Source organism: Bufo gargarizans, chromosome 1, assembly GCF_014858855.1.
Source record: "Bufo gargarizans isolate SCDJY-AF-19 chromosome 1, ASM1485885v1, whole genome shotgun sequence".
NCBI lineage: Eukaryota > Metazoa > Chordata > Amphibia > Anura > Bufonidae > Bufo > Bufo gargarizans.
Genome location: NC_058080.1, coordinates 704,250,880 through 704,262,921, shown reverse-complemented (window position 1 = coordinate 704,262,921; position 12,042 = coordinate 704,250,880). Strand labels below are relative to the sequence as shown.

Genomic DNA, 12,042 nt, shown 5'->3' with positions numbered 1-12,042 from the left:
CCATTGAATTGCAGGCCGAAAAGGCTCAAGGAGGCTTGACTGGTATTAAGCCATGACTATACTCACTCATACGCCATTAGGAGTCAACATCACGAATTTCATCACATTTAATAGGAAAAATACGGTTTGTCCAGTAAAATAATGGACTCTATAATGGACCTCATTATAAGTCAATATATGAGTTTATTTTCCTTGAAGAAAAAATAGTGATAGTGATTACAAGAAGCAGAGGCAAGATGAATATTGCTCCTTCTTTAGTACATGTACAATTACATAAAAATGGGGACCTTTTGGCCACACATGGTCTTTTCAAAGCCATTATTTTAGAAATTTGAAGTTTTTCTGCTCTTTAGATTCTCCTATTGGTGTTTAGTTAATCATCTGGATTGAAGGTCTTTTGTGACACAGTGATTTATAATTCTAACATTTTGTTTCTGAAAACCAGATTTTTTTGATGGCCAAGAACTGGCCGGGAATGATTTAAGATGATGGTGTCATCCTTCTCCTGAAAACTCCTTATTGCGGGTTGCTTATTGCCCTTTTGGCTGGCTGGGATTGAAGGAGGGGTCATTAACTTACAAATTTGCGTACTAAGCTTTTCTTTTAGAAAACAAAATGCGATGAGACTGTTTGGGTGACAGTACATTTTTCTTCCTTTAAATGACACTTTAAATAACATTAAAGACTGATGGACCCGCGCTCTAAGGAAATTCAGATTGCTGCTTTAAGACAGCGCAGGGAACAGCTAACGCCTTGAAAAAGACATATGGAGAAATAAAGGCAGACAATTAAGAAATCCACCATCTAAATCACAGCTGACATGATAGATTCCTTAAATATAACTGTGTTTGAGTTCGAGTCAGCATTGTGTGCAGTTTGGAGAAGATGGATGAGGGAATCTGGGCCGCTAATTTGAGCCTAAGTGATGAACACAAGTTCACCTTCCATGGCATTATCTCCAGTTAGTTTCTTAACCCATTCACAGTGTGCAAAGCTTACAGGCAATACAACTAAAATACAGATTTTCGAATGTTGTTTATCTGATAGATAACTTATATAATAATTGTAAAGGTTTGCCTGTTTCCAATTTTCAAATGAATATAGGAAAAATACATTTCATTTCATGCTTTTGTTAGTACCTTGGGCTAAGACCGCTTCCTTCCTATTTACTATGTGGGGAAAAGGAAGTGACCGTTCTGGGGATTTTTCATGTTCTACTTTTAATTAGTATTTTAATAATAATTTTTGAATAATAATTTTTATGCCGAGAAGACACATTTCTTAAAAATCATCTGCAAAATTATCTAAAACAATATATCTGAATGCATAACTTCAAACCCTTCTAGTCAGTACTTAAGGTGCAATGCCAGAGATATCTTTTGCACATGGTTCTTCCTGTATGGAGGCTAATGACATCTGCATGGCTATTTATTATTTTATGCACTTATATAGCGCTACTATATTCCGCAGTGCTTTAAAGACATTAGCATCAAGCTGTCCCCAATGGGGCTCACAATCTAAGTTCCCTATCAGTATGTCTTTGGAGTGTAGGAGGAAACGGGAGTACCTGGAGGAAACCCACACAAAAACAGGGAGAACATACAGACTCCATACAGATGTTGTCCTTGGAGGTTGACTGGTCACACCTATGAGTGCCATTTTTCAGCTCTGTATAACCCATAACTTACACAAAGCCATAATATGGTTGAAATCCATGAGCCTTTACACATGCAGAGTCTTCATGTCATAGTGCATGTGGATCATGGTTGAACAGCCAGAAATAAATTAGACTGAGCTTTAATCTCAGGACTGGCTCCTCAAGGTCCTCAACATTGTTACTATATCAGCTAGTGCCTCTAAGTTGTTACCTTGCTCAAAAATAAACCTTCTTCCAATTTGTACTTCCTTTGTGGACTGCAGCAGGTTTTCCTCTAGGATTTCCAGCTTTTAGCTGTGTTCACCCTCAATCTCCACAAACCTTCCTGGGCCTGAGACAGAGACAGGTTCCACAATAGGTAAATTAGGTATGAATAGTTATGGTGGGATTTTGATGATGTGGTGTACTTGTCTAAACTCAAATAAAGTTTTCGTATGGCCACAAACATCAAATGTATAGACATCACTCACATGGCTATGTTTTCCATTATGTCTTTCTCTTGCATAGCCATAGAAATGTGAGTGGTGAAGATCTTTTAATATACTGCAATTATAGATGTAAAAAGATAGATAGATAGAAGCTATAGAAGTGATCCAACATCCAGTATGTAAAATAAATAAAAAATTCCACGACACTCCCAAAGCAGTACATTAAAAGTAGAGTTCTTTAACCACCTAAACGTAGTTTTTTTTGGGTGATTAAAGAACACTCCTTTTAATTTACTGCTTTAGGAGTGTCGTGGAATCTTTTATTATAGATAGGTAGATAGATAGTTTTTTGCATTAATGTTCAACTATGAAACTATATTTTTATCATACGGAAACAGAAACTAAGAACTTTACTATCAAAGGAAAAGCTCAGCTGAAGCACGGACTGTAGATGTTCTAACCTCCAGAAATCTAGCAGGCTGCCTCCTCCTGTTGATTTTCAGATATAAATGTGTGGAGTCTTCTGCCTATAGTGAAATGACAAAGTACACAGAGCAGTGTGAAAGCCATGTACATTAGAATAAAGAATAGAGAATTCATAGCAAAATCATGTACAAAAAAACTTAATAGTCCTTGAAATTGGGACTATCCATTTTTTCATAAGATAAATACATTTCCCTTCAAAATTATTTTTGCTCGTCATGCATTGTTATAGTGCGATCGCCTTTCTGCAATAAATTACAGTTTGCCTACAGTAAAAATGCAGAACAGTATATGACGCTATTTAGATTGCTTATATCTTCATTCTTTACGTTTCTGCAAAAAGATAACCAAGCTCGTCGATGCATAGAGGAGAAATGTACATCAATCCTCTGTTAATTAAATGGAATCAGTCAGCAGAATATTCACTGGTAAACCAGTCATAACGGCTTTTAGGGCTAAATCAGTTAATGTAATGTTACCTCGGGTACTATGTCTGCTTATGATGAGCACCTAGTAGGTGTAAGGAGGCTTATAGGCTAGGCAAAGGTTTGCTTATGCAGAGCGCCGTATTTGGAGTAAGAAGGCTTATAGGCCATACATGCTCCTCTGGAATTCTGGGAAGACGGTATGCAAGACATAACTTGAATAATACACTCCTAAACATTGACACAAAGAAGGAAAAGTCGTGGAATTATGGAAATCACTGGATAGATGGACATGTTAATGATATGCAAATGATAAAAAAAATAGAAACAAAATATACAAAACATCTAAATTTTTCTAGTATCGACTATGAGCGCCACATTCAGACATACACTTACTTACACACCTTGGCACGCTATCAGCAAGGTTATTAATAGTTGTCTGAGGAAAGTTCTGCCATGCTGAATATAACTAGGCACACAAATCATCAAGATCTGCTGCTGGTGGCTCCCTTTTCAATTGCTGACCAATAACATCCCAGATGAGCTTGATGGGAGGCAAGTCTACAGATGCTGCATACAATGGTGGCATGCTTAGGCTATGGTTCACAGTAGCATAAGCAACATGTGGCTTGGCGGTTCCTGAGACACCTTGGAGAATTGGCCGTACCACAGGTTCCATAAATAAATCACTGTACCAGCAAGCTATTAGGTTACCTGGCATAAAGACTAGAGGGGTATGACTACCATATGTTATGCCACCCCACACCGTAATCCCGGGAGTAGGACCAACGTGGCATTCTCTAGTGAAGGCCCTTTATGGGATTGCCAACATGGTCTCCAAACCAATTTCCTGCTATCCTTACATCCAAGACAAATATGGGGCATCGCTGCATAGGATAGACCTCCATTCCAGCCTCCATTGCCATCTTTCTGTGCATCGTGATAGCCTTTGAGAACGATAGCATGATGTCAGTGGAACACCTGAAGCTGGACATCTGGCTCTTACCCCAGTGTCATGCAAACTCATTCTTATAGTTTGTGTAGACAGTGTTTGCCCCCCAGGCTTGGAATGTGATGTATTATTTCCCTTGCAGTACTGAATAGATTACTACACGCCATTCTTCTAATCAGACAATCAGAGGTTTGCCTCTGTGCCCATTTTGCAGTAATTTTTGCGGTTTATTGTTCTCCCAACCACCCAGAAACGTAAAGTTGACGGGTGCTGACATCTTAGCTTAGGCGAGTAGCAATCTGATTGATAAACTAAAGTCCAAGGATTCTGTCCCTCAGTTTGCAACAATGCATTGCACAATCATCTCAGATAACTAGATATAACTAGATACAATTTTTGAGGTTTCAACTTGGCTTTTATGACCATTCCACATGTTACAGATTGGAGTTAGGTGCTTGAAAATTTGATAATTTGCAGATCCTAGTGACACCTGCCACTTCCCTGATATGCATAACCTTACAGCCTGTCCTTCTTGGTGTTGCAACTTTAATGATGAGGAGTATAGATAAGACAGTATCTCATCTGCAGACAGCTGTTTCAGAGTGATTGCCCCTCATCAGTGCAGAGCAGATAGACCTGACTTAACTGGGTGAGAGGCCTTAGTCAGGATTCAGGGGGTACTATTTCTCTTTATGGAAGGCACATAGGAGGGGAAAAGAGTCTTATAGGCTAGACATTGATCCTCTGGGAAAAAAAGTATGTAAATTTAGCAACCTTTCTAAAAAGAAAAGAAATCTGAGCCTCTGATGTCATTAGATGTAATGTGGCTGACCTATAAATCAATGCTGAATCTTTTAGACAGGCCTTGAAGCATAACTTGGATAATAGCTAAGACAGTACTTAATATACAGACAGCTGTTTCAGGGTGATTGCTCCTCATCAGAGAACTGGCTTAACTGGTTGAAAGGCCTTCCATAAGGAGATATAGTACCCCTGAATCCTGGCAAAGGCCTCTCACCCAGTTAATTCTGTTCTCTCTGCCCTGCACTGATGAGGAGCGATCACCCCAAAACAGCTGTCTGCAGATGAGATACTGGCTTGGCTATTATCCAAGTTATGTCTTAGGACTGTTTAAAAGGTCGAATATTGACCTAAAGGATAGCTACCTTACATCTAGTGGCATCAGAGGCTTGGCTTTTTTTCCAGAAAGAGCTAATTTGTGAGACTGTGCACCAAGGATACTAACATAGTAACATAGTTTGCAAGGCTGAAAAATCCATCCAGTTCAGTCTGTTAACCTGCAAATTGATCCAGAGGAAGGCAAAAAAAAAAAAAACCTGTGAGGGTTGAAGCCAATTTTCCCCATTTTAGAGGAAAAAATTCCTTCCTGACTCCAATCAGAATAACTCCCTGGATCAACGACCCTTCTCCAGAAATCTAGTAACTAAACGGGCCAAGCCGCTCTTTGCGCCCTTGCACCTCCTGCTTCTTATGCCAGCCCCTGCTTGTTTGACATGAACAGGTTTCTGCATAGTCATATCACCTAGCCCTGTCAATCAAGAAGGAGGAGCTACTGAGGAAGTAGAAGGAGCAAAGATACCTTGAGTGACTTCGGCCCATCCTCAATGCACTTAACTGCTCATTTGCATATGGATTAAAAATACTTTTTGTCCAGAATGAAGCAGCAGACCACTGTTACATACAGCTGAGTTAGACCTGCAAGACATTGTACCTGGTTAAAAGGGAGTCTGTCACCTAATCTGAGCGTTTTAGCCTGCTCAGATCAGGTTATAGACTCTTTGACCCTCATTATAGACTCTTTGACCCTCAACCTTTCTTTTCTGTGTCCCTCATCGAGATCATGAAAAAGGCACTTTTTAAACGTATGCAGATGAGTTTCTGCAAGTGCCCAGGGGCGGCGTTACTGCTGCAAGTGCCCAGACCCCTTAGCGATGTGCCCAGGAAAACACACCTCTTTCAGCCCTCTGGCCCGCCCTTCTTTCCTATTATAACCTCCTCCTCTGCCTCCAGCCAGCTGAAGACACGAGCGACACCAGAGGCCGGCGGGCTGGGAAGTCTCAGCGCAGTTGGACCGCACATGCGCACGGCTCTGCCCATTATGGGCAGAGAAACAAATGTTCATATTGCGCATGTGCTGGCCAACTAAAGACAGTTGCGCTGAGACTTGCCAGCCCGCTATCCTCTGGTAATAATAGGAAAGAAGGGTGGGCAAGGGGGCTGAAAGAGGTGTGTTTTTGTGGGCACATCACCGAGGGGCATTACAGTCCATGGCGCTTCCGTGTTTCCTCTCCCAAATAAAGCTAAGAGAAGCTGAACAGACTAATGGTCCGTGGCTTCTTCATGGAACACATCAAGAGCCACGGACCATTATTCTGTTTATGGTCGTGGACAAAGCACTGGGAACAGCCTAGCAACAGTTTCTCTGATACTTCAGGTACATTTCAAGGTGCAGAGCTGTATATATTTTTACTTATTCATATGGTGGAGTGTAACTTTTCCCAAATGTAACATTTTTCTTTGTACTTTACTTAATCATATTTCCAGTCAAGTATCAGTATGAAAAATTTCAACGCCAGGTAGGAAAAAGCTTGGTTGGTCCATCATCTCACTTCTGAGACATGGGCCCAACCTTATTGGAGAGCTGGTTGTGCATGCTTATGGTCATGGATCTAGAGCTAGCAACTCCCTTGGTCTGAGAGAGAGAGAGAAATGTGATATATGGCCATCACTCCATCTCTTCTTGGTTGGGTAGGGTCACCCAATGGCTATCATCTAGGGTGCCTGGTGGAGGCTCCCTAGATCCAAAAGGTGGTGGAAGCCTCAGGTCATATGCCCCAACTCAGCCCTGATTTCATTACTTACTGTGAAATGAAAATAATGAACAGCTTGATAATAGTATGTTGAGTCTGACACATAAATGTTCTTTGGCATTAGAAATTTTAGCCATGAACTGTTACAATGTAGAAACCACATTGTCACAGTAAATATAGCAAATACAAAGCCTTTACATTGTCTAAGAGGGACCATAGCACAACTTTATGGCCACTTTATGGCCACAGACCTCAGTAATTATTTTAATGTTTTTCAGTCCATATTTGAGGTTCAGAATGTCCCTAGACCAGTAGGGAATGAGGGGCACAAATTCTTCCCCCCACTGTTTCCCCGTTATCCAGATTCTTTCTATTTTCAGCAGCAGTAAAGCAGTGACCACTATCTCCCCCTTACCTATTTTTTTTTTCCACTGGAGGTGGTTCCCTCCCCCCAAAGAAGCTGCTATGTATACGAATATAATGATAGTCAAGTTTGCCTTTAAGTCGTCATTTGCCTTGTACGAATGACTTGCACATATTGTGAAGTGTAAAATGCTGGCAGGCAGATACTCCCCACTGTTCATAAAGTCTCAATGTTATCATTCCATTGATGGAGCAGCAGCGAGAAGATGTCTCTAATGTATTTTGCCGACACCCATGGATGTGTTCTGGTAAATTTTACAATGGGACTAAGTAAACAAAAGTGAAATGAGCTTTGTGCATGCTCATTATTCCTTCTGTAGGATGGCAGCAGTTACTGCACGGAGCGGGGCCCGAGCGCTGTCACTGACTGCAAATGATAACGACGCCATATCTCTATATCCTGCTCTGAGCACGAGATTGTTTTTTAATGAGCGCAAACTGCCTCCCTGTCACGATTTTGTGCGAGTCGCCGCGGCTCCCTGTACTGCAGAATGCAGGAGCCTGATCCTCCATCAAAATAATCCAATTTAAAGAAATGATTCATATTAGTGAGTGCATCTGTCTGAGGCCGGAGCAGGGCCTGAGCATTTCTTTAATAAATGATCTTCATTAAATTCAGCTGAAAATATAATCTGGGGAGAGACGGATGGGGAGCGCACAGCAAAGAATAAGCAAAAGGAGTTAGCAGTTTGGCGTTGTCATTTGTTCGGCACAGGCCTTAGTACCGGCCCTTGTTTGCTGAAATTTTAATTTTGTTATGAAGACACCAAATCCATCAGACGGGCCAAGCAGAGTCATTGCTTTTGGCTGTCGACCTGTAGAGAAATTGCTTACTCAGTGCATGGAACTGCTCAGCTCTTGGGAAAGCGAGCCGTGCGCCGAGTTCTTGGTAATTCCACGATGACACTGGATTTTATAGCGACTGTGGACATATTTGCAGCTTCAGGCTCAATATTCAGGGACATTATGTTCAGGTATGTTAAATGTAAAGTACAGGAGACTGGGACCATATGGAAATTGTGGCAGATTGAGTCGTAGTTAGAGTATCTGCCATTGCATTTTATTTTTACAGAAGAAAGTAATGTAACTGATTTTGAGTGTTTTCCTAATATAATTTATACGGTTGCAGTTTTCCATTTCTATTAATATTTTCCCACAATCTCACCATACTACCATCTCTATGCCCCCCTATTAAAGGGGTTATCCCATGATGAATGTAAAAAATATAGTTCATGACATGCTCTTTCTAACAAAGCTAGAACCAGCCCTGTGCCTCACATGGATCCAGAGATTCATTGCTCTGCTAGATTTATATCACACTGACAGCTCAAGGGGAGTGTCTTTTCTGCTGCAGCTCAGGGGGCGTGTACATGCTCTGCCTATCACAGCTCAGGAGGCAGTTAAAGGTGAAACTGAGCATGTGCGGCCATCTCAGTGAGCAGGTCAAAGAAATAAAAGAAAAACAAACAGCAGGTGGCGCTATACAGATACCTTTTATTGAATAACTCAGCAGCTTTACAAAATGTATAATTACATGTAATTACAAAAGTATTTAGATCCAGGTGCTGGTTTGAAAACTGTAGATTAATTTTCATGGGACAATCCCTTTAAAAAATGACTGGATGCAGCTCTATAAACATTTCTCCCCCTAGCGGTTATATTTTTACAGCCTGTTTGTGAGGAAGAAAGTTTGTACTCAGGCAATAGAGCATCAGAATGCTACAAATCAATTACACTGCTAATTTCTGAAGAAAAAAAAAACAAATAATAATAGTTACTTCATAAGGAAATATTCTAAAACCAAAGAATGCCACCCTTCAGGTATCCAACACCTTCTAAAGTGCCCATGTTGTTTATGACTTTAGTGGTGGCTGTCTTTACTAGAGAAATGCTAATAGGGCGTACTGGTGGAAAATCATCAATACATGAACACAACTTGTGACATCACCAGTCACACAGCAGTAAGGTCATTGAGAGTGGTCACCTACTTTATGAAGCAGAAGTTGCCTAGCAATGGCCCCAAAAATGTGGACAGTACAAAAATATTAGGCAATAACAAATACAATGCACTCGGATAGTGTTCAGACTCCTACCTTTTCACATTTTGTTATGCTGAGCCTTGGTGCTAATATTTAAAGTTCTAATTTTTCCCCATCAATCTGCCCTTAATCCCATAATGAGAACGTGAAAACAGAATGCTCAAAATCTTTTCTAATTTATCGAAAAGGAAAAATGAAAATCTTGCATTGACATAAGTATTCAGACCCTTTACTCAGGACTTAGTTAAATCCCCTTTTGGCAGCCTCCAGTCTCCTTGGGTATGAAACCACAAGGTTATCACAGCTGGATTTGGCGATTTCTCCCATTCTTCTCTGCAGATCCTCTCAAGCTCTGTCAGGTTGGATGAGCACCGTCGGTGGACAGACATTTTCAGTTCTCTCCAGAGATATTCGATTGGGTTCAAGTCAGGGCTCTGGCTGGACCACTCAAGAACGTTCAGAGTTGTTGATAAGCCACCCCTTTTTGTCTTTGCTGTGTCCTAAGGGTCATTGTCTTGTTGGGAGGTAAATTCTGGGCCCAGTGTAAGGTTCAGAGTGCTCTAGATCAGGTTTTCATCAAGAATATCTCTATACAGTACTTCGTTCCATTCAGGTTTCCCTCAACCGTGACCAGTCTCTCTGACAATGAAATACATCCCCACGGCTTGATGCTGCCACCACCATGCTTCACTATATGAATGGTATTGGGCATTGCCAGGTTTCTCTAGACAGGATGCTTAGAACTGAGGCCAAAAACTTCTGTCTTGGTTTCATCAGATTAGAGTATATTGTTTCTGAGAGTCCTTTAGGTATTTGTAAATTCAAGGAAGCTTTCATGTGTCTTTTACTGAGCAAAGGCTTCTTTCTGGGCACTCTGCCATAAGGCCAAGATTGGTGGAGTGCTGCAATGATGGTTGACCTTCTGGGTGTTTTTCTTATCTACACACAGGATCTTTAGAGTTCAGCCAAAGTGACCATTGGGTTCTTTTTCATTTCTCTTACCAAGGTTACCTTCTACCCTGATAACTTAGTTTGATGGGGCGTTCAGCTGTTCAACGAGTTCTGATTATTTAAACTTCTTTGATCAAATAAATATGGTGGCCACTGGCTTTATGGGAACTGTCAGTACAGCAGAAATTGTTGTCCCCTTCTCCAGATCTATGCCTCCACATAATCCTGCCTTTGAGCGCTACAGTCAGTTCTTTCCTCCTCATGGCTTTGTTTTTGCCCTGATATGCATTCTCAGCTGTGAGACTTTATATAGACAGGGGAATGTCTTTGCAAATCATGTCCAATCAACTGAATTTACCATAGGTGGACTCCAGTCAATGTGTAGAAACATCTCAAAGATGATTAAGAGAAATGGAAGGCCCCAGAGCTAAATTTCAAATGTCATAGCAAAGGGTCTGAATACTTATGTCCATACAATTTTTATTCATTTTTAATAAATTCACTAAAATTTCTCATTGAGTGTAGATTGATAGGGAAAACTTGATTATTTATTTTATTTTATTTTAACACAAGGATGCAACATCTGAAGACTTTCTGAATGCATTGTATATGTATAAAGAATGTAAATGAAAAAATATATAATTCCATGTGCAAAGAAAATCCATGGCGCTCCAAAATTTAAGATAAACAATAAGTGGACTTTATTTACCCATGCCTTTGCGACTTTTCAGACCTCTCACAGCACCTTTCTCAAGCTTGACATCGCAAAGGCATGGGTGAATAAAGTCCACATGCTGTTCTTCTTACATTTTGGCGCTCCGTGGATTTTCTTTGTTTATGGTTGGACCCAGGATCATGGTGGTATACACTGTCACTCGTTCTAGATTGCTGAAGTTGTGCTGCTTTTTCCCCTATTTTTTTATTTATAACTCCATGTGGGTATGTGTGTGGAAATTGAACAAATATGAAAAATATGTGGGAAATCTAAAGGAAAATATTTTATAGAAATGTCAGGTTTTACAATGGATTTGAATAAAGCTCAGAATAAATAAATGGCTAAATATGTAAATGTTAGGTGTGATATAAAGAATGAAATGAACATCATCTAAAAAAAAAGTCCATGAAGCCCCAACAAAAATAAATTAGAAATGGATTACGCTTATCTAAGTATATTAATTACGAATCTCAGTTTCATGAAAAATAAATATAGACATTTCACATTTAAACGAAGGCCAAAGAAGGAGTGAAGATTGTGATTTTAAAGGGGGTGGGGTGGCAAATTCATTAAAATAGACTTGAAATCAAATCTTATCTATTGCAGGACTTGGCAGAGCCTTAAAGGGGTTGTGTCATTTGAGCAAGTGTCATTTATCATGTAGAGAAATTTAATACAACCCACTTACTAATATATTGTGATTGTCCATATTACTTCCTTTGCTGGCTGGATTAATTTTTCCGTCACATTATGCACTGCTCATTGCTCAGGGTGGTCATAACCATGTTTAATGTGATGGAAAAATGAATCAAGCCAGAAAAGGAAGCAATATGGACAATCACAATACATTAGTATGGTAAGTGCCTTCTATTAACTTTATGATAAATGTCACTTGCTGAAGTGACACAATCCCTTTAAGCCTGTATTTGACAGCCGATTCTGCCGGTGATTGTTGATAACGAAACATTCCTTCCCAGCAATCGCCTGCTTGCTAGCGGAGGAGACCGCTGCTATTTACATGCAGAGATCTCCTCCTCAGTATAGGGAGGAGCGATCATTATGCCATCGCTCTTCCCTATAATGAATCACTGTTTGCCGTCAGAAAATCGTGATTTAACTCCATGATCTGCCGCATGAA

The 12,042-nt window shown here is 40.3% G+C and overlaps 1 protein-coding gene across 1 annotated transcript in view; it reads left to right on the top strand.

The window, feature by feature from the left end:
- Window positions 1-12,042, top strand: part of CELF4 (CUGBP Elav-like family member 4) — a 997,927-nt gene that overhangs the window by 974,787 nt on the left and 11,098 nt on the right. The gene's annotated exons all lie outside the window — the stretch shown is intronic.